The sequence below is a fragment of the Acartia tonsa genome, chromosome 3, assembly GCF_053477335.1.
Source record: "Acartia tonsa isolate MP-2025a chromosome 3, ASM5347733v1, whole genome shotgun sequence".
Classification (NCBI taxonomy): Eukaryota; Metazoa; Arthropoda; class Copepoda; order Calanoida; family Acartiidae; genus Acartia; species Acartia tonsa.
Window position 1 is genome coordinate 4,211,391 of NC_137262.1, and position 25,869 is coordinate 4,237,259.

At 32.5% G+C, this 25,869-nt stretch overlaps 1 protein-coding gene across 1 annotated transcript in view; it reads right to left on the minus strand.

Moving 5' to 3' along the window:
• LOC145313095 (uncharacterized) overlaps window positions 1–18,750 on the minus strand; it is a 31,718-nt gene extending 12,968 nt beyond the window's left edge. The window contains exon 1 of the mRNA XM_080152363.1: window positions 18,641–18,750. The gene's annotated coding sequence lies outside the window, so the exon portion shown is untranslated. The remainder of the gene's footprint in view (window positions 1–18,640) is intronic.
• Between the last annotated feature and the right edge of the window lie 7,119 nt (window positions 18,751–25,869).

Genomic DNA, 25,869 nt, shown 5'->3' on the forward strand with positions numbered 1-25,869 from the left:
AAAAGAAATTCCCGAAAAACAAATGAATGATTACATCTTACATCCAACATATAAGAACCAAAAATGGATGTAGAATATATTTAGAAATTATGACAGGGGAAAAATTTCATTCAATTTAGCTTGCTAACATGAAACTCGTTCAATGGTCAGTTAGTTCATTCAGTGGGGTGTAGGTGTTTATTTAGCCCGCTGCAAGGTTCCCTTTATTAAAGAACATAAAATCTTATGTAAGAACCAAATAATTATATATCCATTGAACCAAACTACCTAATGTTTCAAATTACGACTATACAGCCTCAAACTTAGACCTTACTTTTTAACAAAGGATAAAGGAATAAGGAAATAGGAAAAAAAGATTTTGGATATGACAAAATATTCATGAAGTTTAAAGGCGGTGGGGATTTTTGACAACCCACACCCCTACCCCCATTCTTAACAAATACAAATACTTAAAAATTAGGGTCAATTGAAGGAAACGAAGTTGCGGGTTCCGTCATATTTTTACAGTAGCTTTTCTCCTATTTCTAGCCCCTGCGGGGAACTCAAACTCTGCGGGGCTATCACCTAGCCTTACTTAATCTAACCTAACGTAACCTTTCAAAAGCTACTGTAAAAGTATGATGGAACCCGCAACTTCGTTTCCTGACCCAAAAAATTGCCCATCATACTCTGTATAATAACTATGACCAATATAATTTTTATTTAAATTATAAACCTTGAATTCCTGATTCTACCTTTCAAATAAAAAGCCCCTAGATGATAGGGGCGTGGTCCCAATTTTTTTTATATAAATCATCAAGCCTTGAATTCCTGATTCTACCTTAACTTGTAGGAAACTTGAGCAAACTTGTAATTTCAGTTCGAGACATACAAAAACACAAAGACAGAAACAAGTTTCATCAAAATCAATTTGACATGGTGTAGTTATTACCAGGTTTTATTTCTTTGATTGAGTTGGTGACTTAGTCACCTATACTAACCTCTTCCCCCTAAAATGTTTTGTTTTAATAATAAATGCGAAAGTATAGATCATAGAGAAAAAAATAAAAGAGAGGAATCGAAGCAACTAGAAGACGAAAATAGGCAGTGGGCCTAGAGGCCTACTCAGCGCTGTTGCCGCGCTAAAATTTATTGCTATTCCACTACTTTTCTAATGGGAGGATTAAAAATTATTTAAAAAATATTTTTTTATTTTTACTATTTCCATATTTAGGGCAAGAATATTAGATTAGATATTTTCGTTTTAATGTTTTATTAAAAATTACATAGAATTTTATTTTTATTTAAAAAAATTTGTTCATGAAAGATGAATCCTTCTATTTCTAAAAAGGGGGAAATTTTTTTCATAATGAACATTCAGCTGATTCTGACCGCCCACGGCTGTTTGCTAAATATCGCTTTTCTTTTTATTCACATTATTATTTATGATTGACTTACAAAAAGCCCTAGGCGGTTTTTGATTTTCGTCTGCTTCTAAATTTAGGGATGGGGAAGTAGTATTTTACCATGAAAAAGGGGTGAGTATTCATCCTCTTATCCTTTTTCCTTATGGTATAGATATATAATCTATATAACTAACTGGATTAACGTCTGCTAGCAAATTGCTCTCTGCTCTATTGTAGCAACTTAGCAGTCCTAATATTTACGACGCTATTGGCTGATATTCAAAGAACCCATTTATAGTTCACGGGGTTTATGTTATCGTTTATTTAGAATTTGTACTGGTGTGTTAATTGTTCGCTTTTAGTTATGTTGTCATCCTTGTTAGGTGCAGTCAATATTTTTTATTCCTTAGAATGATATTGCAGAAACTTTTTTAAAGACAGTTAAATAATAATTCATAATTAAAAAAATATTTTATTATATTAAATTGATATTAAATCACACTTTTCTTTCATCTTATCTTTCCCAATTAAGAATGTCTTATACCAGCTTTCGTCCGCTAAATTTTAAAAACAATGATATAAAATAATATAAATCACCAGGGATAAATGTATGAAAAAAAAGGATTAAAATATTTTTCTGTAAAATTACAATCTTTGAAGAAAGCTAATTCATACTGCAAAATTATTAAAGTGAAAAAATTAAAGATTTACCTTAGCCTTTATTCCTGGTTTATTTATAAACAATATAGTTATTTGATAGCCTGATATCTAGTTGCCGAATGTGTACGCAGTTTCCTGGGTGTTTCCTCATCCTCGCTCAATATTTACTACTAGCTACAAATCTTCAAACTTCCCTTAAAAAAATCAAAATTTGAATGTGTAAACGATTTATACAATATACATTATAAATTTGAATTTTTTAAATTTTGATTTTTTTTTTTTGAAGTTTGAAGCTTTTTTAGCTAGTAGTAAATATTGAGCTAGGATGAGGAAACACTCAGGAAACTGCGTACACATTCGGCAACTAGATATCAGGCTATCAGTTATTTTGATGTAATATTATTTCTTTGTATTTAGTATAATTTTTTTAAAGTTATTGAATAAGAGACTAATTGTAGAAGACGTTTTAACCTACATTAATTTTTTTTTAAATATTTCTTTCTTTATTGGCGATAATGTCTGTTGAGACATGAACTTTATTTAAATACTTTTTCCTGTTTTATGTCTTTAAACGTAGATTTGTCGCAGTTTTTCATTATTTGTATTCTAATAAGACCTAAAGCTACTGTTATAGTACAACTTATTACAAAAATTATTAGTTTTAAAAACCCGATGTTTTTAGGCGTTTCATATTGAGAAAATACACTTTTAAGATATATGGCAATTAAAATCCTTTGTATTATAAAAGGTAACTTCTGCACTATAATTCCAAAATTTTTATTGATTTTAATGAAAATTGACTTTTCTTATTGTTTATCCCTAAACCAGTGTTTCGGAGCCGGGAGCCGTGGAACCGCCATATTTTGCTGGAGCTGAAGCCGTAATTTTCGTTAAAAAACGGCTTCGGCTCCGGACTAGATAAATAAAGAGATTTTTTTTATAAATTATGATTTGGTAACTCTGTTTTGTCATGTGCAAATGCCCTTTTTAAGTTTTTCAAGCCTATTTCTATCAAAAATTTAACTTTTAAAACCTTCAAAAGTCAAAAATAAAAAAAATTTTATAGGGAAAAAAATATGTCGAGTTTTTCTTGATTTTAGGTCGGAGCCGGAGCTGGAGCAGGAGCAGCACCAAAATCAAACGGCTCCGCAACGCTGAATTTTTCAGAATAATTGTTCCTCTTCCATCAAAGCAACGACACACAAGAGTCTACTAGAAGCAAATTTAATTTCAAATCAGAAACTAAATGAAGAATATTTTTTTACTGAAGATTTGAAAGTTTTCAAATTTAGTCACCTGGAAGATACAGAGTTATACCTATTTAAACAAGACTGCTTTTCATGAAAATGATGTCCTTTTAAAATGAAAAAAAAATTTCCTTTCGTGTAAAGAAATACAAACCATAAAGAAATTATATTCTGAAATTTACAGGCTAAACAAGTTTAATATCAAAATATAGAACCTTTGTCCTGTAATATGATCTCAAAATTAACTAACTTAGATGGGCGAACCTACGTACAAACGGATGGACATACAAACAGACTTGAGACGGACGTCCGCAGTGTCCTAGATTGATTAGGCTTGGTTAAACGATTTTAAAACTTTTAAAGCCATGCTTGTAAGTAAACTATAAAAAGGTTTAACAAAGTGTAACATGTAATAAAGTGGTACAGATAGAGGTAAAATTGGGACACACGAACGAACAGACAGACAAACTTTTGGGAGATAGTCGTTTTAGATGTCCCAAGGTACATACAAATGACGAGAAAGCAAAAAAATTTAAATTAGTGGAAGAAATCACATCTTTGTTAAAAAATGTATAATTTATGTAATGTAGAAACATAAAAACGTACGGCAAGACCCATTTATATAGCAGCCGTATGAATGAAAATTAATTTTTAGAATAGATATTAAGAAAAAGTGAAGAAAAAGAACTATAAGGAAAAATGCAGAACATAATTTTAATCTTGAGAATATCAACAGTTTTCGGATGGGAAAAATAAGTATTTTCCTTCAAAGTCTGATTGGATCAAACCCCGCCCCAACCCTTACCAATACCAGAGCAAGTGGGTACAAGAATTCATTTTTTATTCGCACTAAAGTTTAAATAGTATTAATAATGATACAATATAGACATGCCTATCTCCTGTGGGTTACTATAACCCAGAGAGGCTACCGTTAGCTAAACTTAACCCAACCCAACATAAACTAAGAAAATATTATGTTCTCTAGCATCTCCCCACCCCCTTGTTTCTTTTTTTTCTATAAATGAACCAGGTACAGAATATGGGAGAGGGGGGGGGGGTAGGTTGAGAGGTCCACTAGACGCTGGATGGATATTGCTGAAAAATGACTTTAAAATCAATGCATAGAAGAAATTTCCTCCTAAAAATTCATCATTCATGATCAGAGTTGACTTTTTATAGGTTGCATAATGCCTTCTGGAAAATTCCATACATTTTAGAGGAGGTGTAATCAATCAGGCCCCTAATAGTTATTTATCGCATCGAATTACAGACCACTGTGGGCTAGAATTGTATCAAGACAAAAGTAAGTGCCGAGCCCTGGGACCTATGTATGGTGAAAATAGACATAAAACCGTGATGATTCCAGGTAAAACAAAAATATTTCAACGGGGGCTTTTTGAGAAAATTAGATTTGAAAATTTCAAATTCAATTTTCACCCCCTAGGAGTTGCCGCATAATCATGACAAGAAAAGCAAATATTATTTATTTTAAATTTTGAACAACTTTGCTTTTATAAAGTTCTTCATAAAACCACTCCTGGAGGGAGTTAATTAATGGCCATTTTTATCACTTGCTTTGCAAAGGTCACGAAAATTCAGCCCAAAATGAAAATCAAAAAAAATCAGTAGTCTACCTTAAATAGCAGCCAAGAAAAATACAATCCCAATGAGAGTGATGTCACATAAGAAGAATAATGCTTTAATGCAAACTTTTAAGATCATTTTTCAAAAAGTTTTATACATTCATATTAATGCATGAATTGTTTGTACGCAAAGGAACCAAGGCTCAGCAACCGCCAGGCAGCCAAATTAAACTTGATGCCCTCTTTAAATCTCAATTCAATGACAGTCCTTCTAGTTTAGCAGATAAAACCTGTAAATTGGCGGCTAGCTGACACCTAAAGAGCACTGCAAGATAGGTATAAGAGCTTTGTGTAATGAAATATCCAATTAAATAACGTAGTAAGGTGTTTTTTGTCAGTAGCTTAAGATTTCTGCAACTCTGAACCTATTGATTTATCAATTTTATGGAAGATTCCCCTAGGTCCAAGGATGGTTTTAAGCTATTTGTCTTACAATCGCTTCCCCTTTGAATACAAAGCTCCTTGATTCTAGGTGCGCATCTACTAGTTGACATTTTTGTTGATGTTAAATGCAACTATTTGAGCAAATTCTAATAATATAAAGTTTGTAATAGATTTTTATCTATCGTATTATAGACAGTTTTCTGCGGATAGTAAAATTAGAAATTAAGGTTATTTCTAATTTTGTTGGCCGCGAGGTGTCGAAACAATACACGATTTTTCAGTATGGCTCAGAACCTGTCTTAATCCATCGGATATTAATACTTCAAAATAAAAGCCACTTTGTACTGTTATTCAAAAAGGCACTAAGGGAGGGGAGGGGGGTGGGTGTAATAGCGCGATATTTGAAGATTACTCAAGGTTTCAAAACGTTTGGGAAATAATGCCTCCCCCCCCCAAAAAAAAAAAAATAACTCTTGGTTGTAAAAATTTATGGGGGAAAGTCAAAATTGATATTAATATTTCCAAAAATTTTATGGAACGAGTGTACTAACCGTACCCGCCCTCTTGGACACTTCTGATAATAAGCCAATCAGAATGTATTAAACACTCTTTATCAATATAATGCAGTATAGACTAGGGTTGGGCCGGATATCCGGTGTGGCCGGATATCCGGCAATTTTCAATATCCGGCCGGATACCGGATATTGAAACTATCCGGCCGGATATCCGGCTATAACTTTTTTTATATTTTCAACAAAAATCTCTGCTTTTTAAAATTTTAAATGGCTATAATTTTCTTATTATTGAAGCTAGAAGAACATTTTTGGAATATGTTTATCTTTATGTAAATTTTATATATGAAATCTTAAAAGTTTATTAATAAATTTTTTTTGCTACTTTAATATCTGGTAATTTAGCCGGTTATCCGGCCGGATATCCGGTAATTTGGCCGGATAACCGGATATTTGCCGGATATCCGGCGTTGGCCGGATATCCGGCCGGATACCGGATATCCGGCATTTGAAATCAGCCGGATATCCGGTATCCGGTATCCGGCCAAAAAAGTATCCAGCCCAACCCTAGTATAGACATCATATGATCATCTATAGAGTAGCTATCTTTCTGTTTTGTTACTAGTAGTCTATATATACTGGATAAAGATAGCAGATAGTTTGATTTATAGAGTAGCTATCTTTCTGAAATGCAGAGCAATAAATCTGCCAAATTATGATGCTAAGATAGTTAGAGCAACAACAAGGACAAGTATATTCAAAAGATATTTTGTTCCTCATTAACAGATTAACAGTCAAATGCCTTTGAATGCCTTTTTTTAGTAAAGCTTCTTTTAAGTCAAGGGAAGCTTTCAGGGGAGGGTAACATTACCCTCCCTTAGAAATTGACCCTTAAAAAGTAACCCCCCAAAATATTTTTAAAACTAGAATGGAAATTAAAAGGTCTTTGTCCCCCTTTACCTAAAGTGCCCCTAGATGCCTTCAAGGGCGTAAACGCTAGTTATAATATAATCACAAACAGACCTTTGTCATCACTATAGAGTTACTTCGCTTTCAAATAACAATGCTTGAAAAAACAGGTACATATAAGGATGGTTCTAGAGTTGTCTAATTAGGTTATTTTACAGTTAAGTCACTCCAAGAAATTGCATAATATTTTAGTGTCATTCAAATATAAAAAAAAGGTTTGGAAACCAGACAGGTATAGAAATGTTGTTTGCAGATATTGCAGTAATTTTTTCCAAGGATCTAAAGGAATAGACAATAAATTAGATGCTGTACGTATTGGTGCAAAAAATGGGGACAAATTTCAAATTGTTTTGGCGTGTGACGTCATACCCCCATCTCTTTTCTAGGGGGTCTCTTTCCTCCTTCCCTTTTCTTTCCCCTCACTTGTGACGTAAATAAACAGCCCCGTCAAATCAATTTAAAAATTGTCCCCATTTTTTGCACCAATACGTACAGCATCAATAAATTGATGTACCTACCCAATTATGATACACAAAATTAGTCCTTCTGTAGATTACAATTAGTGGTTGTTAAAACATTTTGACATTCAACTAACAAATTCAAGAATAGTTATTTCTTGCATCGTGTTATAAACGGCTTTCCGCGGATATAGAATGTACAATTATGAGATTAAAACTAGTTTTTTTAGCTCCGAGGTGCCGGCTAAAAATCTGGTTTTAATCTTATGATTGTACATTTTTATATTTGTAGAAAGCTGGATATAATTCGATGCTAGACATAGTTTTTTAGTATGGATGAGAACCGGTTCCTATCCACCGGATTCGAATGAATATGAGAAAAGTTAATAAACTTGTTAAGCCAACCAATTAGAAAACATTTTTACAAAACTTTGGGGACTAGTGTAATAAAGAGTGTAATATCCCCTCCATCTCTAAATTCTTCCGAAGAGATATATCATTGCAGGCACAACTAGATATAAATTACATTAATTATTCAAAGGTGTACAAATTTTGAAACTGACATTGAACATTAGTTTACTCATTTTTTTTCGGAGGGGGGGGGGGGGGTATCGCAGCTATTCTATGATTCGAGTATCTCCTTGTAACCCTTAAAAATAATTTAAATTCATGTCCTTTTCAATATATTAACTTTTTTATTGTTCGTTCTTCGCTGTGCTACTTAATGGTGTAATTTTTTTGCTTTTGAATTAATCTATCCTTATACTAAAGTAACAGGATGTTTGTTTGTCTGTGTGTCTGTACCGAAGGATCTCGCTAACCGCTGAGCCGATCGGGTTCTCCTTAACAGGGTAGATTCTCATGGGTTCTGGGAAGGTTTATAACTATTTTGGGGGAGGGTATAACCACCCTCCCAAGAGCAATTACAAAAAAATCGAAAATATACGGGAGACTTCAACATAACATAAAGAGAATCGTAACATAAAGAAGTAACGTAGAGACTTTAACAAACAAAAACATCTAAAGTGCCACTAGAGGCCTCTAAGGGCGTAGCCGCTAGTATAAATATAATTTGAGGCTTTTGGCTTACAGTTCCTCCATGGCTAAATTAATTTTTATTAGTTTTCTGCGGAAATGGGTTTTAGGAAATGTACATTACACAAACAATACATGATTCAAAGCCCCAAACATTACTATCGAATTTCTTTCCTTTTTTTTAAATTGTATAGATTTTTTGCATGTTTATGGCATAAATTTAAATTTTTCATTTCTGAAATTACAGCATTAAATTGTTTTGCTATAGGAAAACTTTTCAAATTATTAATGACTTGTAAAAATAAAATTGTAATAATTGTTTATGTTCTTTCAAAATAAAGGAAATTTAAAAGGAATGCGAAAAAAGCTATAGTTCCTACCCCCCTACGATTTTGGTTTAAGTCGGGTGTCAAAAATGGAAAGAGGGGTGTCAAAATTTTCGGGTAATGATAATGAATATTAAGTTTGCTATTAATTTGTGGCAAATCATACTTACACCATACACAATCCAATTATCATTCTTGGAACTAGGGGCGTTGCCTCTATGTAGTTTGAGGGAGCAGAAACCCCCACCAAAGAATTGACTAGAAAAATAATAGTGAAATAAGGATGACAACATCCATAAAAGCGAAGCACTGAAACGGTAGGACAAACGGACATTAACACTTGAATAGTGTCAGAACTTAATAATCATAATATAAATGTATAAGAGTCAAAGCAAAATTGTAAGTAAATTTGTTGAAAAACTGCTTGATACAGGATAATGTTTATGGACATACCTACATTTTTAGGACTTGATTAAAGAGTTGCTTCGCTTTCTAAATCGTACCTAACTACTACAGGAATCACCATGCAAAATTTGAAATCGTACGGACGGACGGACCTACCCTAATTATAGAAAAGCTTCGCTTTTAAAAACATTCCTGGAGGAAAGTACATCTTCCCAAAAATGTAGAATTAGATAGGTTAATTCGTTCATTAAGAAATATTAGGACAGGCAAGAAACCTTAGAAACTTCTAAAAATTGTCATAGTGTCTATTCTCTTGAAATAAGTTCAATAATGCGAATTTGACAAGTTTTAAATTATTCATCTCATAGAATGTGTATCTTAAAAAGTCATAGAATTAAAGTATTACAAATTTAGGAATGGAAATGTCTAAAGAATATAAATATCTCCCACCCCTCTCATCCACCATTTATGATAAACATAAAATAGTGAGGGAAGAGAGGGCAACATATTAAATTCACCGACAGATTGTCCATTAAGATATATAAGTTTTCCGGAATTTTAAAGTTAGAGGGAGATTTGAAATCTGCATCAAATTTTGAGGATTTTTTATAAAATTCGTTTTTTCTATAATTCTTTATCTAAAAGCGGAAATGCAATTTAATTTAATTAATTTTGGCATCTGTGATTGGTGGATTTAAAAAATCTGCGCTCTAATTGGATGGCGTACATCATCCAACCAATTAGAGCGCAGGTAGTTTAAAATCCACCTATCCTATTGGTCAAAATTAATTAACTTAAAATGCATTTCCGCTTTTAGATAAAGAATTATACAAAAAACGAATTTTATAAAAAATCCTTAAAATTTGATGCAGATTTCAAATCTCCCCATTAAAATTCCGGAAAACTTATATATCTTATTGTCCATGTCAATGATTCTTTGCTAATCATAAGGAAAATTAATAAAACCCTTAAAACTATTATTCTTACAATAAAACCAAAAACGAAAGTACAATATTGCTTTTTTTTTAATGTCATAACGATGAAAATGTATCAATTTAACGCCTACGTAAAATGTCTGAAATTGATGTTTCAATTATTGCTTCATTTCAGAAAAAAAATCCACCAACTTTCAAAACAATAATATTCAATTTGGTGTGAACACCACTTAATGCATTTCTTGGGCTCTTGGTTGCACAACTTTCAACATGCAAATTCACGTGACTTTGCAACAATAATATAATTTGATTTATTAGGACGTATGTCCTCTTAGGAGCGCAGATACTTAAACAATAATAACCTTTATAGGATGGTTACACTACAATGTCTTAATTTGGTCAGAGGTTAAGAACGAAGTCAATTTAACCTCATAAGTTTATTATAGGCTGCGTCCCTAGCTGCTAGAGGATCTTTGTAAGAAGGGTTAGAAAGTGGCTAGAAAAGTAGCATAAAATCATCCATGGAATTAAGTAAAACTTCCCTAAAATGTAGAACTTAATCAGAAGCCAATGAAATGTTAAGCTTACTACTTTGCCCCAAGAGGTAATTAAAAAAAAAAAAAATTCTGGTGCTGCCAACTTTATGTGAAGTAGTTTCCCCAGAATTTTTTTTGGGGGGGGAATTTTCATTTTGGGGTGGGTTGGGGGTGTCCCACCCCCGAAGAAAATAGCTTAAAACCACCACAGGACTAGTAGAATCCGACCGGTTCAGTGGTTACTGAGATCTTAAGGGACGGACGGACAGACATCAAGCTACTTTGTATTATAGATAAAATTGAAACTTTCATTTTTTTTTATTATGTAAAATTAAATTTTAAAGGTTAATTCTGATTTATTGACAATATCTACCACTAGCATACATGTGTCTGTATTCCTGAATATGATTTGATTTAATTATATGTATCATTTACAGTGAACTAAGGCTGGATAATCTAATTTATTTACATATACGTAGCTACTCTGTAACCAGAGGACAATTATAATTTATGAAAGAATCGTCCTATCCACCAAAATTATCCTTGATGATATGGTTTCGGATGGATTAACATATTGTAAAATAATGAGTAAAAAAAAAATTTTAGGGTTTTTTTTTCTAGGGGTGATATCTCTTTGAAGGGTAGGGGTACCACTACCCATCCCAAAAACAGTTATAAAAAACTTCTCTGAACCTAAAAGAAGCTCCAATGCAAAGGAGATCCGTATCGGTTCATCAGTTAGTGAGTCAGTTAGGAGGAAAATCTATAATACAAAGTAGAACGATGTCTGTCTGTTTGTTTGTCTGTCTGTTTGTTTGTCTGTCTGTTTGTTTGTCTGTCTGTCTGTTTGTTTGTAGCGAAGAATCTCGCTAACCGCTGAACCGATCAGGTTCTCCTTTACAGGGTAGCTTCTCATAGGTCCCGGAAAGGTTTATAACTATTTTATTGGGGGGGTGGGACACCCCCAACCCCCCTAAAAAATTAAAAATACCCCCTCCCAATTTTTTTTTCCTTCTTAAAACTAGAGGCTAGGGGCGAAGCCGCTAGTATGTTAATATACAACCAAGGGCGAAGGCAGTGAATCTCCAGAGGTTGAAAAAAGTGAAGGAAATCCTACCAAATTTCAATTTTCAGCGGGTGTTAACATTAACAACCCCTACCACACGCCACTATATCCCATTACATAAAGTAGTAAGCTTTTTTTGTCTGTACCAAAGGATCTTGCTAACCGCTGAACCGATATGGGCTTTCTTCCTTTGGAAGCTTCTTATTGGTCCCGGGATGGTTTCAGGATATTACATTTCTTTTAAAGTCTGGGTATGGTTTTAGGCTATTTTGTGCCCTTCCATATTCCTTCGTCTAAAGAGTCCCTAGATGCTAGAGGCGCAGCCGCTAGTATAATATAACAGAGTAGATGAAAGAAGGAATAATAATAAAAAACAAAAAATCAAGATCATGAAGCTTTCTGTAGATGAAAAATAGGTATTATATATAGTACATACAAACAGGGCGGGAGGGGACATTAGGCTGTTTTTTTTACACTAGTCCTCAAAGTTTTATAATAACGTTTTCTTATACGTTGGCTTAACAACATGGGGAACTTTTATTGAACTTTGATAGGTTGTTTCATACAGTTTAGTGTCCAAATGTTTCAACCACTAATTGTAATCTACAGAAGGAGCATTTTGTGTATCAGCATTTAACAACGCATCAACAATTTATCAGCCATTGTCTTATCCCTTTAGATCCCTGACATACAATAGGTAAATATTCAGGGAATCAAGGATAGGAAAACTGTCATTAAAGGAATCTGTCACCCTAATTAATATATTTGCGGTAGCACGCTTATTTTCAATTTATTTCAAAATAAAGGGGTAATTTGTGTGATTATAATTGGAGTCAGGAATTGGCTGTAGATTAATTAAACCACTATAGCCCAACACTACATTCCTGGCAGATAGTACATACTAGGGTTGGGCCGGATACTTTTTTGGCCGGATACCGGATATCCAACTGATTTCTACTCCTTGATATCCAGTTCCGGCCGGATATCTGGCCAACGTTCGATATCCGGCAAATTATTGGATATCCGGCGTCAAAAATCAGCCAGATATCATAGTTTTAATATCCGGCCGAATATTGAAAATGATCGGATATCCAGCCGGATAACCGGTCAGACCGGATATCCGGCCCAACCCTAATATATACAGCAATTTTTGTTGATTCTAAATGTGTCTCGCAGTTACTTTTATATACTACATTCATTCACAGAGTAGGTAGCTATATATTCTACAAGAATAACAACATCCATAAAAGCGAAGCACTGAAACGGTATGACAAACGGATATTAACACTTGTATAGTGTCTGAACTGAATAATCAAAATATAAATGTATAAGAGTCAAAGCAAAATTGTAAGTAAATTTGTTGAAAAACTGCTTGATACAGGATAATGTTTATGAACATACTTACATTTTTAGGACTTGATTATAGAGTTAAAAGCTATCTATCTCGGACGGACGTACGAACGGACCGACCCTAATTATAGAAAAGCTTCGCTTTTAACAAGGATGAAGAAAAAAACAGACGGTAACATTAAACCTTGTAGAATGTCAGAACTTAATAGGCAGAATATAGAAGTCCATCAGTTAAAAAAGCACCTACAGACCATAACTATAGAAAAGCTTAGCTTTTCAAAATAATAAATAATACAGAATTCTTTCTGAAAACAAAAATTAGCTTGTCCCACAATGTGATGATTTATTACCTACTAGCGGCCTCTAGAAGCTTTGCCCCAAGTGGTTTAATACTCGAGGAGTGTTATTTAGATTTAAACAGAAAAAGTAAAAAAAAATTTTGGGGGGGAGATTTTTTTTTTTTGGGGGGGGGGAGGGGTAGTCAATGTCCCATTTTTGTTTTCAGTTTTTGGTGTGGGATATTTTAATTTTTTTGGGGGGTTGGGGTGTCCCACTCCCCAAGAAAATAGCTCAAAACCATCCTAGGACCAGTAGGAAAATTCCCTGAAGAGTAGAGCTTAATCGGTTACTGAGATCTTAAGCTTCAGACAGACAGACAGACAGACAGACGGGCGGACAGACAGACGGACAGACAGACGGACAGACAGACAGACGGACAGACAGACGGACAGACAGACAGACAGACGGATGGACAGACAGACGGACAGACAGACAGAAAGACAGACAGAGAGACATCGTACTACTTGTATTATAGATAATAATCAGTATTTAAATTAAAAGCCTTTGGAAATATTTTTCGTCAAAATCCTGTAAACAATTGAAACAAATTAAAGACTGATAGAATAGCTGCGGTTTTAAGAATCAAGAACAGTCATAAAGAATGGAATCTAAATTGCGCGCGTCAAAAGTTTTAAAAGTTTTCTTATGCTATTAAAGGATTTGTCAAAGTCAAAGTGCCATTATATGTGAAACTATTTAAAGGTTATGACTGTGTTACCTAGGCTATAAAGACTTAACTTTTCAATAAAATCTAAAATGCAGCCGTTTTTGAGAAAATTAGATTTGAAATTTCAAGTTCAATTTTCATCCCCTTGGAGTTACCGCATAATCATGACAAGAAAAGCAAATATTATTTATTTAAAATTTTGAACAACTTTGCTTTTACGAAGTCTTTCATAAAACCTCTCTATATATGATTTATTTAAGGCTGAATTTCCGTGACCTTGCCAAAGCAACTGATAAAAATGGCCATGAATCAACTCCCTTCAGGAGTGGTTTTATGAAGAACTTTATAAAAGCAAACTTGTTTAAAATTTTAAATAATAATCTTTATAATCTTTCCTTTATTGTCATGATTATGCGGTAACTCCTAGGGGATGAAAATTTAACTTAAAATTTTCAAATCTATTTTTTTCAAAAACGGCTGCATTTTAGATTTTATTGAAAAGTGAAATGAAGTTACATAACCTAGGGTAATGAAATGCACTATGTCCCAATTTAGGTTCTGACTCAAAAGTCAAAGCACCTTCGAACGCACTGTGTTGTACAATATATATCTGAAATTTAAGATGTCTATAACACATTTTGAATGTTAAAGCTAAAATTTATTAGCAAAAATATCTTGGTTAAACATTAAATGATAGAAATAAATAATAGATAAATAAAATACAATATAAGGGAATCTAAGGCACACTGAACATATTATTGTGTGTTAAGGATAGACTATAAATTCCAGGGTAACGTTGCATGATTAAAATTTATATTGCTACAATAAAAAGCTGTATACTGTTCTAATTAAAATTTTATTGTGTTAATAAAATACAGTTTTGCTTTTAACCCATGAATTTAGTATTTTATCCGTGGGGTATAGGGTTCGAGTACAACCTATACACGAAATTGGTAAAATTAAGTACGTACAATAATAATTGGAATGCCTTGGCCTTTGAATAGGTGTGACCGATTTTCATATCAAAAAATACTTAAAATTAACTTTTTTACATTGTATCTATTGATTCCAGGAATATATTTTCAAAAAAAAACTAAGTCAATTGGATGATTATATTCCAAAAAATTTCTTTTTATTTTCAAAATTTTCATTTTTGAAATATGCATACGGACATAATAAAAGATACCAATGCTATCTAAATTGTACTTAACAATTACAGGAATCATCTTAACTAGTATACAACCAAGAGGACAGTTAAGAGTTATCCATACCACTGACCATTCTTAATTATAGAAAAGAGACGCTTTAATTGTTTTAATTAGGGTCGGTCCGTCCGTAATGGTTAGCTATTTTTGTTAAATCAGACATGTTAGAATTGCCCTATTGATTTAAAACTTTGCATGATGTTAGGCAACATGGCAACTCTGATTTTTGGAATACTGATTAGAAGGACAAAAAAGTACAATGTTATCAAGTACTACAAATGTAAGTATGTCTTTAAACAGTGTTCTGAGCTGGATCTTTAAATCATTTCAATTGTGCGCCAATTCGGGGTGAGCTAACTCTCCACCAATGAGAGCACAACATTTTACGAAATGCCGCGCTGTGATTGGCTGAAATTCGGCGCATTCCGATTTGGCGCACCATTGAAATGATTTAAAACTCCAGCTCTGTATTTTTACAACAAATTTACTTACACATCTGTTTCGACTAGTACATTTAATTAGTTCTGACACCATACAAGTGTTAATGTTCGTTTGCGCTACAGTTTTAGAGCTTTGCTTTTATGGATGTTGTCATTTCAGTATTTGTACATGAAAACACCACTACTAAATATAAAATTGATATAAATTGTATGCAAATTTTACTGTTGCAACTATATAAAAGACCAATAAACCTGTTGTATTTGTGTTTTATGTAAATAATATTAATGTGTTTAATCATTAATTATGTAACACTTTCTCATTAATTATACATTTACAATAGCTGGAACGTTCAAGCTTTTAATTCTGAGGGGGGTAAAATGAGGGGTTTCAAAAATTAAGTGGGTAAACACCTAAAATATTTTCCTAACATAATATTTCAACCTGTATGTGAACTATTTTCAGAGAAGTTTTCTAATAGCCCAAGGAGGGTTTTAGGCTATTGAACAGGGGTGCTCTGCTGGTGTAAATATCCCCTTTCCCTCCCCCAACTTCAAAAAATTCTACCCTTTTTCTATAATTAGGGTCGGTCCGAGATAGATAGCTTTTATTCGTTAATTTAGGCATGTTAGAATTGTCCTATCGATTTCAAACTTTGCATGGTGATTTCTGTAGTAGTTAGGTACGATTTATAAAGCAACTCTATAATCATTACCAGAATGTCCGTACGTCTATTTTAAACGTGTTGATTTTTCTACTTTTTTAACAACAAATTTTTATGTGATCTATTTATCCGTTTGATCTAATTTTTGGTATATTGATTCCTGGTACAACAAAGAACAATATTATAAGCGAAGGAACTCTATAATCAAGTCCTAAAAATGTAAGTATGTCCATAAACATTATCCTGTATTCAGCAGTTTTTCAACAAATTTACTTACAATTTTGCTTCGACTCTTATACTTTATATTCTGATTATTCAGTTCAGACACTATACAAGCGTTAATGTCCGTTTGTCCTACCGTTTCATTGCTTCGGTTTTATGGATGTTGTCATCCTTGTTGTAATATGAAAATAAATTGAAATTTAAATCTGTTGTCACTTCATTCAAAAGTAAATGTATGTTTTATAGTACAAACCTCATTAAAGTTGTAATATACATTATAATACATATATACAATTAACTATTCAAATAAGTAGAAAATACTTAATCATATTGCTTTTCTATCTCAGAAAAAATCTATGTAAATTTTTACCTAATTGAACTTTTAATACACTTAATATTAGGCGAGGTATTTTTTAAGATTCAAAAGTTGATTTTACAACTTTGGTTTTAAAGTCGTTATTTTTCACATGTAAGGGGGTTGCGTCTGATTATAATTGGGGTGATGCAACTAACTCAACAATATTAGGTATATTTCTTAAATTCTATGTAGCGAGCTTTGGACATTAATTTGAACATATTAAAGCTCCGACATCTACTGAGCGTTACTGAGTTCATTCCAACACTAAAACCTATGATTTATAATTAAACAAAACGTTTTAATTTAATAAAAACTTGCTATTAATTTCAATATTAATAAAATAATAAATGTAAAATTTCATTATTTCTGACAGCAAAAATAATTTACTGAGTACCTTTTTAAAATCGAAGCTTTTCTAAAATTAGGGTCGGTCCGTCCGTCTGCCCGTCACAGTTAGCTATTTTCGTAAATTTAAACAGGTTAGAATTGTCCTATCGATACCAGAATGTTCCTATGTCCATTTTAAACATGTCGATTTTTAACTTTTTTGACAACAAATTTTTGTATATTAAAATAATCCGATTCTTCTGATTTTTTGAAAACTGATTCCTATTACAACAAGGTACAATGTTATAAGCAAAGCATCTCTATAAACAAGTCCCAAAAATTAAGTATGTCCTTAAACAGTATCATCTATTTATGCAGTTTTGCAACAAATTTACTTACAATATTGTTTGTACTGATGTATTAATATTCTGCTAATTCAGTTCTGACACTATATAAGTGTTAACGTCCATTTGTACTATCGTTTCAGTGCTTCGCTTTTATGGATGTTGTCATCCTTGTTACAAATAAAAAGCAACTAAAAGCTAACTTTTAATGTATACTTGAGTAGCTTCAATGACAATGCTAATTTTAAAAGTTTCAGCTTCAAACTACTAAGCATTGAATTGCAAAAGACAACAAGGATGACAACAACCAAAGGTAGTGCAACAAAGATAAATAAGCACTAAAAATAAGAAATAAATATATACACTATCTATACTAATGTCTTTGGATAAAATAGTTCAAAACCAAATATTTTGATTAAATTCATGTACTTTATAGGTCATTGATGAAAATTAGTTTTTTTTTATATCCAAACAAGGATGACAACATTCATAAAAGCGAAGCACTGAAACGGTAAGACAAACGGACATTATTTTGTATTTTGTCAGAACTGATAAGCAGAATATAAATGTATAAGAGTCGAAGCAAAATTATAAGTAAATTTGTTGAAAAACTGCTTGATAAAGGATAATGTTTATGGACATACTTACATTTTTAGGACTTGATTATAGAGTTACTTTGCTTATAACATTATACTTTGTTGTCCCGGGAATTAATATACTAAAAATCAGATCAATCAGATGATTAGATCACATGAGAATTTGTTGTTAAAAAAGTAAAAAAAATCGACATGTTTAAGATGGACGTACGGACATTTTGGTAATGATTATAAAGTTGCTACGCTTTCTAAATCGTACCTAACTACTAAAGGAATCACCATGCAAAGTTTGAAATCGATAGGACAATTCTGACATGCCTAAATTAATGAAAAAAGCTATCCGTTACAGACGTACGGACAGACAGCTTTAAGTAAAAGTAAATGCTGCGCTGGTAACAGTAAATAAACTTGTTACCATAATACACAAAACAATTCTTTTCTTTTGCAATTTCCTTTTCTTATCTAATTATCTCACTATACACATATAAAAACTAATCTATTATAGCATATTATAAATATAAAAAAAATATTATGATGTTGAAAAATTATTTCTAGGTAAATTACTATACCTGTCAACGGCTAAAAATGCTTTTAACTACTTTTCTGAATTTTAATTCAAATCATTTCACAAAACTATAAATCCCGCAGACACTGACCCTCACAGAGTTTAAACTTCACTGGTAGAGAAAAGCGTACATACCCCTCCCCCCCCCCCCATCCAAGTTTTCCCAAGGGATTCATTGGTTTAGGAATCATATGTACAAAGTAAATGGGAAGGGGGACAAAGACAAAGGGGGCAGTGGGGAGAAGGTAAGGCCTATGAAAGGGAGGTGGGTTACCAAAGGCCTCAGTCATACTTTACTGTACTTTATCTATCTATCCACTATATTGTTCACCCCTTTCCCAAAAGTACCACCCCCCCCCCCCCTTCAAAACCAGAACTCACATGGCCTCTCTGAATATCCTCTAGATTCCCCCAAAATAACCTACAGTGAAAAGTCAGCAAATATAACAGAGCTGGATCTTTAAAAGCGTAGCCGTGGCCGTAGTCGTGGTCAGAGTTACAGCCACCAACCTAATAGCGATCTTTAAATCATATTAACCACGCGTAATCGTGGCCACAAAAAAAAATGCGATCTTTAAATCATATTGACAACGCGTAGTTGTAATCGTAGCGTGGTTAACCACGCTAAAAGTGACCACAGTCCATTGGTGTGGCTAAAGCGTTGCTAAAGCCACGAAGACAGCTGCTTTTGATAATTTTAACGTAAAACTATTGAAAACGTAAATTATAATTGTTAAATGAATGTATGAATAATTGTACGGGCATGGAATATTTTATTTAAAAACTATCATAAAAATATTTTAATTGTGGTTTTTATAAATAATAAAATAAAAGTAAATTATAAAAGTTAGGATGTAGTTTAATTATATGATGTATAAAATAACGTACGGGCATGGAATGATTTGTTAATATTGAACCGTCACGTATGGGTATTGGGTAATACTAATAAAGTATGTTGCCTGTGTTACATAAAGAGACAGTTTTTAGGAAATTAATATGATAAAACTATAAGTATACTTAAATTAAATTAAATTCTTTTGGGGATTTATTACTGCAATATTATTGATAAGGTTGGAATATGATTACATTTTTTAAATTTTAGTAATTGAATGTATTTTTTTATTTATATTGAATTTATTGGACTCTCCCTTTGTCTTGTGTGTAGTGGCTGTCTGTCCAGCCGTGCTGGACAATTGGCCGGGCGTGCAATGTCGTGCTGTGCCGTGCCCCGGCACGATATAGGCCATACCAGCCGTAGTACCAACTACATTGGCTCATGCCCTTAATAATATGTAAATTACAAACATTTAAAATGTGTTATTAAAATAGTAATTTTGTATAAAATATAATTTCATTTCTTTGATGAAAATAATTTATTTTTAGGTGGGCCATAAAAGATTTTAGATATCCATAATTCTAGGATAGCTGGCATTGCACTTCTGTAAAATCATTTAAAAATCCATGTTTTATTAGCAGCACTGTGGCGACGACTACGGCTACAGCTACAACCACAGCTACGCCTACGACAACGACTACAACTACAACTACAGCCATGACTACGGCCACGGCTACAGCCACGCCAACGGCTACACATTTAAAGATCCAGCTCAGATATTAAGGTAAATAATATACATAAGCAGTTGGTTGTATGTATGTCACACAATTTTAGGAGCAGGTTTGAGGCTATTTTAATAAAATACTTTTGTTCTTGTTTCTATTTTATAACAATATAAGGACAAATACATTGAAAAACTGCTTTTAAGAACTTTTAAAAGTAGTTTATATATATTATCAGAGTGTATTTTTGTGTTAGCTTATTGCGGTTCGCCCCTATCTAGAGACTTTGTATTCGAAAGGATTGGGAACAGCAAAAACTAGCTTAAACCCATCGCAAGGCTTTAATATAAAAGTAAAATAGCCTAAAACTAACCCAGAAAATATGTAAAGATTCCCTACAAATGAGAACTCAATTAATTCAGCATTTATCTTAATCGATACGAAAAAGCTTATTACTTTATTTAATAGGATTGCTAATTAAAAAAATATTAATTCAGGCGCAATCCTCATTAAAACCAATATTTCTTGCTCTGACGTAAGAAAATAAAAATCAAATGTTTTTCTTCTTTTTTGTGTTCATGGGATTTTATGGTTCTTTATGGGTTTCTGCTTAGTAAGACATTTTTTATAATAATAACAAAGAAAAAGAAAGAAGGAATAAATGTTTTCTCTCTTGAAAATATTTATTCCAAAAACTTAATAACTTAATGTAAGTCTATTAGTAGCGCAAAAGTAATAATCTAAAAATTAAAAAGAAATAGATAATTTTACAGTAATAGAAAAAATATTCTAATCTCAAATAAAATATAATATTATTGGAGTGGTTAAAGAAATACTTTTATACTGAATAGTAAATCATGTTTTTGAAGTTTGTCAATAAATTAAAGTCACAAAGTTTTGGTTAATGCGCTAGGACATTTTTAGAAAATTTTGGTATTTTCAGATAACAGACAAAACATCCCCACTATAGTATACAAATCTAGAAACGATTAAATTGTCTGTAGTGAAGTTCTTACCCAACAAACAATGGTTATTCCTGTCTTTGCCCCACACTGTTCTGTGTTGTACGTTATTAGACAACAGTCCTCTAGGAGCACTTTAGAGAAGGGAAAATCGAATCAACAAATTTTTTTTTTTTTTTTTGGGGGGGATATTATTCTTGAGGGCGATTTCTCTTTAGAATTTACAAGTAACCTCTAGAAATTGTTATAAACCTTCCCCAAAACTTATGAGAAGCATCACTGTAAAGGAGAACTATAGTCCATATCTGTCAAGAAGTTTCCGAGATCCTTCGGTATAGAGACAAACATCATATTACTTTTATAAAAGAATTGGTTTAATTTTATCATTCACTCACGAATAAATAGAATAAAGGGGGAAATGTGGTGACGCGTGCCAGTGCTACTATACTTTAGTTTTAGACATAATTGGGTAAAATCTTTTTGGTTGTGTCACTAACTACCCCAAATTGCTGGTGTTGGACAAGTCACCACATCACCCCCCCCCCCCCCTTCAAATATTAAAACAGCGGCGTGCACAGTATTTTGCACATGGGATATAATCTCTTGTATGGGTGAAAAAAGGAAGTCAGTCAGTCAAAACTTCAATATAAATCGTAATTATATTATATTATGAATTTCAATTTTCGGAGCCGACTGGCTCTCGAAGCTGGCTCCGAGAAATATATTGTAGACACCCCCTTTCTGTAAGATTAAGATCGCCATAACAGATCAATACTTGCTTCGTTCTTTTAAATCGTAATGTAAAATCTACAATTTAACTCTAAAATTTCCTTCTATTCCTTAGTAATTTTCCATCCATTTGCATTTCTAAAACAAAGTTTGTTAACATTTAGAGCCGTTTCTAGTATCTTAAGGTCCTGTGTATCACAAATCAGTTAAAACACTCTCAATTCAGAACTTGTATGTGATTAAGAGGGACCATAATGGTTTTGAATCTGTTTAAATTGATATTCTCAAAGAAAGGTCGTCTTGAACTAAAGGAATCTTTTAAAAAAACAATATTGGATTCATTATTACTTGGATGTTACACCAGATTTTTATCTTCTCTGATAAAGTGAAACTCGCAGCGGGCTATAATGACGATATATCCCCAATCCAACCCGTGCACGAACTGAACAATAAATAAGTCCTATGTTAGCAACCTGAATTGACGACAAATTTTCCCGTCATAATATCCACGTATATTCTATATCTATTAATGCAAATATAAAGCTTTGTTATGCAATGGCATTTTTATTTCTAATAAAAACCTCTTATCAAGTAGTTTCACAAAAAGGCTTGGCCTAGACATTAAAGATTTAAAATACGGACGAAAAATTCAAATACAAGTAAAGATTATTTAATTAATAGGCCTATATAAGAAGCCGAAGGATTAAACAGAAAGCTTGACCAATGACCATGACATTGACCTCACTAATTGGAAGATCCTAATGCTACACTTGTATTAAACCAATATACATTTAAATGCAATTATTATTAACGCTTCGCACTGAACATATCAGTTAAGGATGGTGACGTTATTGAGGACCAACTGAAACCAGCTTATACCAACAACGAATTAATACGAAAAGAATCACGAAACCTTTACGTGATCTTCAGCAGTCGATAGAGCAACACTTGATTCAATTGACAACCTTTTCATCTGCCTTCGAATTTATTATTTCAGATTTATGTTCAACCAGTTTGACTAGGGCAAAGCATTTGATTCTAGTCTCAGATCAGCGGAGTATGGGATACAACACGATATCTTGTTTATATGTATCTCTAAACCAAACCCTGCTTGGTTTTATGGTCATTCATCCTTAAGACAATCCACCAATTGATTGCATCACCCTTGTCTGTAAGTCCTAACTGTGAATGGTAACAATCGGCGCCTGTTTGGTCCCAAGGCATTCCCCCAACGCTAACTATCTAAGACGCGCACTTGACATAGCAACAGTAGAGACACTTTTGAAGTCTTTGGTTATGACGCTTTGTCGGGCAAAGATTCGAACCTGTCACCTTCCCGGCAACGAGCGGATGCGCTGCGTGTTGTGCCACAGTCTGATTTAAAGGAATAAACCAAAGCGATCAGTTATGGACAGACCAGCCTTGAGGTTTGTATGTCTGGTTGACTTTTATGGATATTGTCATCCTATTGACAATCATTGGAATTTAATATTTTAACAAGGATGACAACATCCATAAAAGCAAAGCACTGAAACGGTAGGACAAACGGACATTAACACTTGTATAGTGACTGAACTGAATAATCAGAATATAAATGTATAAGAGTCGAAGCAAAATTGTAAGTAAATTTGTTGAAAAACTGCTTGATACAGGATAATTTTTATGGACATACTTAATTTTTAGGACTTGATTATAGAGTTGCTTTGCTTATACTATTGTTCTTTGTTGTCCCAGAAATCAATATACCAAAAATCAGATCAAACGGATAATTAGATCACATAAAAATTTGTTGCTGAAAAAGTAGAAAAATTACCATGTTTAAAATGGACGTACGGACATTGTGGTAATAATTATAAAGTTGTTACGCTTTCTAAATCGTACCTAACTACTACAGAAATCATCATGCAAAGTATGAAATCGATTGGACAATTCTAACATGCCTAAATTAACGAATAAAAGCTATCTATCTCGGACGGACGGACCCTAATTATAGAAAAGCTTCGCTTTTAACATTTGGGTACGGAAACAGATCTATTATTAACTGGATCTTACACCAGATTATCATGTGCTCTAATTAAGTGAAGCGTGTAACTGGCTCAAACAACGATCTAACCCATTTACTCCATCCCCTCCTAATGGATGAACAAAAAATGATTTCCATGTTAGCAACCTAAATGTATTACCCTGCCATAATATCCACATATATTCTACATCCAAATAGTTAATTTTGATTAAAAAAAAGTTAATTTTCCCATCTAAAACAAAAAAATCCCCCAAAAAATATCAAAATAGAGAACAAATTTTGAAAGACTTTGCAGGTTTATTTAACAACAATTAAGGTTGAGTAAAAGAGCAATGAATATCATAATTTTTAAAAAGTAAGATGCTACACTCGAGAATATAACAGAACAAATATATTTATACTAAAATAATAATAATAATAGAAAAACAAGAGATAAATATAATAGGAGACAGTAAGAAAAATTGTATGAACAACATATCATAGAGAATTTCTCTGAATTTTTACATAACATTTAATCAATAAAACATCTGTAATTATGCTAGTTTTAAAACTAAAAACATATAAATATACTAATTAAGTTTCTTAAAATTTTAAGTAGGTAGGTAAGTAATAAAAAATTTAGGTTCCTTTAGAGTTAAAAAAAGGAAAATTGACTAAAAAATAATAAACCAAAAATTTATTATTTTAGTTTCGCAGCTTCCTTGTCAATAGGGTAGGTCCATACATTCATCCAGTGTTATAGTAAATTCCTTGTTTAATATTGGATTACAGAACTTTAGAAATCTAACAAAGGGAAAAGTAGGTTGCGGGTAATATCCGTAAATGTTGTGTGTTTTAAGTTAAAAACAGTAGTAGAACGATAAAAAATTATGTTAACTTTTTAAAAAATAATTGTCTATAGTTCTTTTCAATAAGAAATACACATATTTAGTGAATATTATTGTTCTACTACTATTTTTATGCCTTAAAACACACACTTTTACGGATTTTACCCGCAACCTACTTTTTTTTTATACTAATGCTTAATAAAAAGGAGCTAGTTGTTGCTGCGCTTCTTACTGACTTTTTTGTCCTTGTTAAACCATTTTCCTTGACTTATTATTGCATTATTTGTATACAAAGCAACTAAATAAAATTACTACATATAATGATATTGATAATAGCTAGATACAGGAACGAATTACTGTTTACTGGGAGCGATTATTTATTGTTTCCTTTTATATTCAATTAGGACTCAATTTACCCATAACATTAAAATATGGATTAAAAATTAGCTTTAAGAATCATTAAACTCTAGGGAATTACACATTCTTGTAGAACTTTGCGCAATTAAAAGGAGAAAAATCCATAAAATCTTAAGAAATTAATACAAGATCATTCCCAATACACTGTAATACAGTGATGTATCTAACTGACTTAATACTGGTCTACTGGTATAATAATAATAATTATAATCATGTAATGTAAGTGATGAAAGCAGGTTTTTTTGAGGTCAGGGTACAAGTAGAACTTCTCACATTACACAAACTTCGCATGAAACATATTTTTAGAACATTTTTTTCAACCTCACCGGTTTTGATTCAAATTAGGTTTTTTTGATTGAACAAGAATGGCTGCATTTAAAAACAGCGCAGCATGCGTTTAAAAAATCATAAGGGTTTAAGCACCTGAAGAAAATCTATTCTGCTTCTAATATTCTTATAAGGCTTGGATATTAGCTTTGAAATGTTCCTTTTTATTACGGCTCCAAGTAGAAAAAAAGGGCGTTTCTTCGGATGTTTTTTTCTAATCACATAAATTAAAGGAAACAGACAGTTAATTAAAGAGAAGCCTCGCTTCCAAACATTATTTTTCGAGTTTTTTAATACTGATTTAAAAATAGGCTTTGAAATGAATAAAAATATGTTTCATATAAAGTTGTGGGTAGACTTACATACATCAAATACAGGATGAAGTAAAAAT